At 40.5% G+C, this 8,681-nt stretch overlaps 1 pseudogene across 1 annotated transcript; it reads left to right on the top strand.

Moving 5' to 3' along the window:
• The first annotated feature begins 910 nt into the window (after positions 1-910).
• LOC307110671 (protein FAM161A-like) lies at positions 911-3,229 on the top strand (annotated as a pseudogene). Its single transcript has one exon. The product of its transcript is annotated as a protein FAM161A-like (transcript).
• The last annotated feature ends 5,452 nt before the right edge of the window (positions 3,230-8,681 follow it).

The raw sequence follows: 8,681 nt of genomic DNA, 5'->3' as shown, positions 1-8,681 counted from the left end.
GATACGGGTCACTTCATGCAATATCAGGAAGAAAACCAGAAGGGCAGAGGTTTCGGCACATAGACCTCACTTGAGTTCTGATGTGTTGTATTATGGAAAGGGGAACAGTGTATTTCCTTCCTTTAATTTTGCCATATATAAAACATTCCCCCCAAAATATTACACCTGAAATGCTTGATAAAAATAAAACTCCTGACTGAGATGCTAGTGTTGGGTGAAGGGAAGAGATTTTACTTTTATGCAAACAAGAAAGCTAACTATAGAAATGAAATACAGGCTTATAATGCATTCCCACCCTACGATCTAGTAATTCCATTCTTGACATTATTTCAAGGAAATATTTCAAAAGAAGAAACAGTTCTATATTTGAAGATTATTAATGCACTATTAGTTATCGGAGTTAAAATATGGTAAAAATAACCATGCAACATTGCAGAAGTAGTCTAATAAATGGTGGTGTATCATTCAATGTTGCCAAAAAAAAGAACTGAAGACTGCAGAAATATTGGGGGGGGGGGGGCAGGGGGACTTATGATAGCTTAATGTGAAGAGCAGAAAAACCTTATACACTGCTAATGGGAATGTAAATTGCTGCAGCCACTATGGAAAACACTACGGAGGTTTCTCAGGAAATGAAAAATAGAATTACCATTATGACCCAGGATTCCCAATTCTGGGTATATATCCAAGGAAACAAAATCATAATCTCAAAGAAATACCTGCACTCCCACGTTCATTGCAGTATTATTCACAATAGCCAAGGTTTGGAAACAACCGAAGTGTCCCTCAACAGATGAATAAAGAAAATGTCACACACACACATACACACACACACCCCAAGAATATTATTCAGTCTTTAAAATAAGGAAATCCTGCCATTTGGGACAATATGGAAAAACTTGGAGGGCATTATGCTAAGTGATATAAGCCAGACAAGACTATCACACGTTATCAGTTATATGTGGAATTTTTTAACAAGTCAAACTTAGAAACAGTAGAATGGTGATCGTCAGGGCTGGGGGAGAGAGGGAGACGTTAGAAAAGAGTACAAGGCGGAGCTGGCGGCCTCCAGAGTCCATGCCCCCGTAAAGCCCAACACCCCTGCGCGGCCGCCCAGGTCGAGGACCCTTTAGGATCTGGTGGCCGCGGTGGCGGCCTTGGAGGAAAAGGAGGATGAAGAAGAAGAGGAGGAGGAACAGGAAGATGAGAAGAAAGCAGTGCGACAGGCGCAGGCGATGACTGACTTTAACATCATTTCCGGGGTGAATAACCTAACATATATGAACTCTGAGGCTCCTGTGGACTTTTCTGATATTTATCACTCTAATGAAGAATATTTCAGGAAACTAGAAGAGCTGAAGACTGCCCACATGGAAACTATGGCAAAGTTAGAGAAAATGTACCAGAATAAATTAAATTTAAAGGAAGTGCAGCCAGTGATCATCAGGGATGAAGCTTCTAGCGTCTCTTCCATGTGTGTATCAGAAAAGAACTATCACCCTATCTCGTTAATCACATCACTTTCAGAACCTGATTTAGGTCATTCTTCCTCCTTGATTGTGTCTTCCTCTGAAGATGAGCTGCCCAACTTGGAAAAAGACCATCCTGAGAAAAGCAGAATGATGACCTATGCTAAGGAGCTCATCAACATGTGGACCAACGTTTCTGTTAAAGATTACATTCAGTGTGAAGATGCTGACTTCCCAGCAATTAAAAAAACAAGGAAGAAATCAAAAGAATGGGTGCCAAAGATTACAGTACCTGAGCCTTTTCAAATGATTAGAGAACAGAAGAAAAAAGAAGAGAACATGAAATATAAATCAGATGTTGAAATGGTACACAAACTGCTCAAAAAACAAGAAGATTCAGAGTGTAAGAAAATATTCCGAGCCAACCCAGTTCCAGAATTTGTCTTTTTCCCCCTTCATCATGATATAGTCAAGCAAAATGAAGAGCGAGGACTATGAAGGAGAAAAACAAAGGGGCGCTTTGGCCTCACAAAAGCCATTAAAGTTTATTGCAAGGGAGGAACAAAAGCGAGCAATCCGGGAAAAGCCGCTGAGAGGCTTTGTTAAGTCTAAAAAGAAAACAAATCGATTTAAAGCCAGACCTATACCTCGATCTACTTACGGGTTCAACTACCAGTTACAGGTTAAAAGAAGAAGAGCTCTTTAGAAACATTAAGACACAGCGGAGAGCCCAAGAACTTTTACCGAATTCATCCCCTCCGCCTTAGAGTCCACCTCACAGAAGTTTTGCTGCAAGGAAGCCCAAGGATCCCGAACGGGCTGAAAAGTTGAAGTGTAAATGCAAGTCTAAGAGCCGGATTGCTGATTCTGGAGAACCTCCTGAGAGATATCAGAAGCACCTCTCAGAACAGAAAAGTCCAAAAATCCTGTTAGTTTACAAACCATCTGATCTTCATGCAGCCTCACATGCATCCACTAAAAGAGAGAAAAATTAGGCAGATAATAAAGCAGATAAAGAAAATTTGAAAGAAACACATTGGGCTTATCAGTCTCTAAGGCACAAGTCACCAGTAAGAAGTCCAAATGCAAAGCATGTGCCTTATAACTACAACCCTCCGATGCCCACAGTATCTTCCAGAGGAAGAGAACAAGCCACCAGATCGCTTGAGGAAAAGAAAATGTTGGAAGAGAGAACTCGGATCCTAACTAAGCAGAAACAAAGAATGAAAGAATTGCAGAAACTCCTGACAACCCGGACTAAGGCTTATGACTCACAGCCAAGTTTAGCTGAAATGTCTAAATCCAGAATAAAATCTCTCAGAAAGAGTGAAAAGGAAAGGATGAGAGAATACCGACGAGAACTAGGAGAAAAATTAAAACACAGGCCACTGCTATTTCAAAGAGCTGCTCAGAAAAATGCAAGAATGGCAGCAGAAAAGCATTATTCTAACACCCTAAAAGGACTAGGAATATCTGATGAGTTTGTTCCAAAGAAAGGCCAAAGTGGAAAAATATTTGAGTCCTTCAGCAATCACGAGATGAAAAGTTTCACTGAAGATAAAGAAAGCTTTAATGAAGAAGAAAATATAGGAAAAAGAGAGAATGGGGAAGAAAATTATTTTACTGAAACCAACAGCCAGGATTCTTGCAAGGAAAAAGAAGCCGAAGAAGAAAGTGGAGAAGAGAAATCTGTTGAAGAATAAAACAGAATCAGCAGGGCCTCCTCTCTGTGCCTTTGCTGTTATTTGCAGCATCCAGTGTTAGCAGCTTTGCTTGTTTTGTTAGGAACATGGATGGGAAGGAACCCTTCTGATGTGTGCAGGGCTCTTTAGCAAAGTTATCTGTAGCCAAAAAGGCAAGTCCAGCTGATTAGTCATTTAGTCCGAGTAAGGCTTTGCCTATTCAGTTTTTTAAATGGCTACATGTGCTCTGTTTGCAACTTTGCTCTTACTTGTATTTTTTAAAAGCAGTTGAGAATCACAGCTGTCACAAACTGATTAGTTATTATGTCATTATTTTTGGTAGAAAAAACTGGCTTAGCATTGAGGGCAGAGAAAAGTATTGTCCTCTGGTGATTTGTTTGAAAAAAAATTTCTGGAAAGCATGAATCAATACATATTTTAAAATTGTACTGTTTGCCCATTCTTTTTCTCTGCAGTACATCTCACAAAATGAACCTTCACAGTTGTTTTACTAGTTAACTTTCTTATCTGAACCATTTTTATTTTTATTTAATTTTTAAAATCTGGACCATTTTTTAAAGTAATAAAATATAGGAAAAAATAGGTACTTGCAAATTTACATTTATTTCTGCACTGAAAGTTTATTATTAAATTATCCACCCTATTATCAGTTTTTCTTTTTATCTCTGGTTTTATTCTAAATTATTTTTGACATATAAATTATTAGAAAAGTTTTTATACTTATTTTTTAACCTTGTGTATTATGGCAGATAGAAATAATTATAGCATTCTGAATTATAATCATAATAAATAACAAGCTGGTTTTAAATGAGATGAAATTGTGCATAATAACTTGTCCAAGGTAAGTCTCCAAAGTAATTCAGGCTTACCTCTTTAATACTAGAACCAGGGTGTTCAATTTTTTACACATTATTGCAGACACACTTTGTCTTTCTGAGAATGATGTTATGACTTTTATCATTCTTCCTCTGTAAGCAAATTTTTTGTTATAAGAATTTAAACCAGTCATAAAGATGTGATAGAGTGAGACATTTTCTTTTATAAAAATAATCAACTTATAAAGAGGATTAACTAATAAAGGTATATAATAGTAGTATTTACTTACTGAAAATTTATGCTTTAAATGAAGAAATAAGGTGATTTTTTTCTAATTAAGGGCAAAGGTTTATTTGCTATTCCTTTTTTATAGTTTGTGTTAAACTATTTGCCACTACCATTAGATTGTAAACTCCTTGATAGTTGGCATCATTTTAAAATTCATATTTGTATTCCTTTAATATTTTGCACAGGATTGTGCATATCATAGGTACTTAATAAAGGTTTGGATGAGTAAGTAAAAAAAAGAAAGAAAGAAAGAAAAATAAATAATATAAACTTACCTATAAGGTGAATAAGGTCTAAGGCTAATACTGTTTAACTGAAATTTGCTTGAGAGTAGAATTTGTGATGTCACCAAAAAAAGTAAATATGTGAGGTGGTGGATGTGTTAATTCTATGGAGGGAATCCTTTCACAGTGTATACATGTATCAAATCATCATGTTGTATATACTTTAAATAGCTTAGAATTTTATGTGTCAGTTACACCTCAAGCAGAAAAAAAGACAGAAAAAGGAAGTGAGAAGCAGGTTCTAAAACCATGTGGACAAGGAGGTAGAACAGTACCATTAAGACAATGGGGCTTTGGATGGTGACCTGCCTTTGGAGGCTTAAAGCAGACTCCAACAATTAGCTGTCTGATCTCAGGCTGTTTACTGAATCCGTGTGCCTCAGTTTCCTCATCTGTTAAATGATATGAAACCAGTAACCACTTCACTGAGCTCTTGTGACAATTCAGTGAGATAACACGAAGAGCTCACCTATCCTTGACACATGGTAACACTCAACCAGTGCTCTTATTATTAATCACCTGTGTTATTTTTCCTAATAATAGAGAAACATGTAAATTGACCATACCTCTGCTACGCACACAGCCAATCAGAGTGAGTATGCAAATTAACCCAATAAAGATGGCGGTTAACTTGCATACATACCTGGGTCCCGGGAACCTCCTCGGTACCCAGGTCACTCCCAGCCGGCCATCCTGCGGAGGCTTTAGGCTTGGGAAGGGGCCGAGCCTGCCATTGGAGGGGCGGGGGGTGCCTACTTCTCAAGCCTACAGCCTGTTCAATTCCCATTCAGGGCACATGCCCAGGTTGTGGGTTCCATCCCCAGTAGGAGCTTGCAGGAGGCAGCCAATAATGATTCTCTCTCATCATGATGTTTCTGTCTCCCTCTCCCTGCCTGGGATGGAGCAGGGATTGGAGGGGCGGGGGTGCCCACTTCCCAAGCCTACAGCCTGGGGCGGAGCCTGTAGGCTTGGGAAGCGGGCACCCCTGCCATCGGAGGGAACGGGGAAAAAATCAATGGAAACATATCCTCAGGTGAGGATAAAAAGAAAAAGAAAAAAAGAAATGTCATATCTTATGAAAGGCACATCTTGAAAATGCCTAAAGAAAGTTGTCATTTTTTCATGGTGAAGGGACTGGAGTCCATGTTGATGAAAATACCTTGGTGGCTGCGGTGGCTGGCAATGGCTGCAGTAGCAGAGTGATGGGACTGGCGCCTTCCCCTGATCAGCCCGGTCGCCTCCCACATAGGGAGGCCAGACTGCTCCAACAGGGAGTGGGCCTAAGCCATCAGTAGGACATCCCCTGAGGGCTCCCAGCATGTGAGAGGGGGCAGGCTGGGCTGAGGGACCCCTCCCCAATGCACGAATTTCATGCACCAGGCCCCTAGTATTTGACATAATTGGCATACAAAGTATATTTTTCCTTGGTGGTGCAATTGGGGATTTTAATTTCCTTCTTTGTACCTTGCCATGTTTTCCAAATGGAGAATCAGAGTTGTACGATACTTTTATAGAATGAAAAATATATATATCAGGAGAGAACATCTGGAAGCCCTTGGCTCAGTGCCTGGTGCACAGTTCTGCCAGCCACTTGTTGGAATGGCATCACTGGTGGTCCTAGCCAACTAATGTCAACGTAGTAATTCACATCCAAGATGCTGAGAGCTGCCTGCCCTTCCCTTGCTGTCGGTTTCCTCAGGGCAGTGCCTCACCCACATCCTTCCACTGCTATCAGCAGGTTCTTCCTCAGGCCCCTCACTGGAACAATTTCACCTTGGTCATCTGCCCAGAGGCCACCTTGCCACGTGCTAAGTGAGATCACATCCTCCATAAATGCTGGCCGGCTGAATCTTACGATCATTTGAATAAAAACATTCTATAACAGTCAGCAGCTTGTTGTTCAACACACAGTAAGTATTCCACTTTTTCAGAGAACAATTTCTAACCTTTAATTATGCATCATCTCTCTAATTAAACACATGGACATTCTTGAGGCTTCCACTGTACATTAGGTCATCTCAGTAGGTTTTCCAAGCTGTAGAAGACTCACATAACTCACATTAAGTTATGGCTAAGTTAAAAAGCAACATTTTAAAAAACTTGACTTTGGTTTAGACCTATTATAACATTCAGCTTCAAAAGTTAGTTTTGGGGACAAGAACCATATGATTTCACTCATATGTGGGACATAAAACAAAAAGCAACAGACAAAACAAAACAAACTCATAGACAGATAACAGAATGGTGGTTACTAGAGGGGAAGGAGGGTGGGGGAAGTAGAGGGTAAAGGGGGTCAAATATATGGTGATAAGCACACAATGCAATATACAGATGATGTATAATAAAATTTTATACCTGAAACTTCTATAGCGTTAACCAATGTTATCCAAAAAAAACTTTTATTAAAAAGAAAAAAATAGTTTTGGGAACAGGGACTAATGCAAGAACAGCAACTTCAAAACAGTATCCCTTGCCCGGCCGGTGTGGCTCAGTGGTTGAGCATCAACCTATAAATTAGGAGGTCATCGTTCAATTCCAGGTCAGGGTACATGTCCAGATTGTGGGCTCGATGCCCAGAAGGCGGGGTGTGGGAGGCAGCTGATCAATGATTCTCTCATCATTGCTGTTTCTTTCTCTCCCTCTCCCTTATTCTCTGAAATCAATAAAACACACATACACACACACAAACAGTATGCCTTGCATTTTATTGTCATTTTTCTTTTAAACCTCAGCCCCAAAGCCTAAACTGTGGTATGGTTCCAGTCTTAAGAGAATATGAATATATTCAAACATTTTCTGAATATACTAATAGCTCTATTGTTAGGAATGCTGCTCCAAACCAGCACCCTCAGGATCACCGGGCAACTTAGTTTGAGAAATGCAAATTCTCGGCTCCCATACGGACCCACTGAGCCAAAACTCGGACAATGGGGTGCAGAAATTTGAATTTTAACTAGTCCTCTTGGTGATTTGGATGCAGACAAAAAGTTTGGGAAAAGCTTCCCTAGAAAAACGAACTCAATTAAAACCACTGAACTGTTTAAGTGCAAGAAGTCCGGGGAGTAAGTTCCCCTGGTCGTTACCCTTAAAGACAAGCGTCATCTTGCTCAGGGGAGCTTGAAACTGGTGATCTGCCGACTTCATTGCCAAGCGAGAGTGAAGAGAAGACATCCTTGAGAAGCAAACAATCCATGAACCTGCAGCGGCGGGGACTTGAAATGTCATCACTCCGGCTCAAGCTGACGAGGGGCAGCCGTCTCTTGATGGAATTACACAGGATGCTGAAATTAAGAACTAGATCCCTGGCTCTGATTTGTTGGAAAACTTTTGGGAAAGTCACAACCTCAGTGAGCCATTAGCAAAAGTGCAATTTTTAAAAGCCCTGTATAAACGCTCCACGGGTTTAGAACCAGCTGCTGCTTCTCAGTCACGAAGTCTTAAATAACCCATTAAAAATCCCATCTCTGCCCTAACCCAGTGGTCGGCAAACCACGGCTCCCGAGCCACATGAGGCTCTTTGGCCCCTTGAGTGTTCTAACGCCACTTCTTCAAAATAGACTCGCCCAGGCCGTAAACCGACTTCTGTGCATGGGCCACGAAGTTTCAATCGCACTGTATGTGCGCACCCGCACATGGTATTTTGTGGAAGAGGCACACTCAAGGGACCAAAGAGCCGCAGTTTGCTGACCACTGCCCTAACCGGTTGGGCTCAGTGGATAGAGCGTCAGCCTGTGGACTCAAGGGTGTCCCAGGTTCGATTCTGGTCAAGGGCAAGGACCTTGATTGTGGGCACATCCCCAATAAGGGGTGTACAGGAGGCGGCTGATTGATGTTTCTCCATCATTGATGTTTCTAACTCTCTCTCCCTCTCCCTTCCTCTCTGTAAAAAATCAATAAAATATATATTTTTTAAAAATCCCATCTCTCAGACACTGAGAATCATAATTTGTCAAACACTTCCCTATCGCCTGGTAAATAACAGAAACAATAAAGGTGAATGAGCCTATTGATGAAATATGTTGATATTCTTATTGTGATAAAAACATCTAGTTATAAAAAAGGCACTACAAACCTATCATACTAGAACTTCAGTTTTTACACAATGAACTTCAATTCCATGG

This window comes from Cnephaeus nilssonii (assembly GCF_951640355.1).
Source record: "Cnephaeus nilssonii genome assembly, chromosome: 14".
Taxonomy (NCBI): domain Eukaryota; kingdom Metazoa; phylum Chordata; class Mammalia; order Chiroptera; family Vespertilionidae; genus Cnephaeus; species Cnephaeus nilssonii.
Note: the sequence above shows the minus strand (reverse complement) of the source record. Positions and strands in the feature narration are given on the sequence as shown.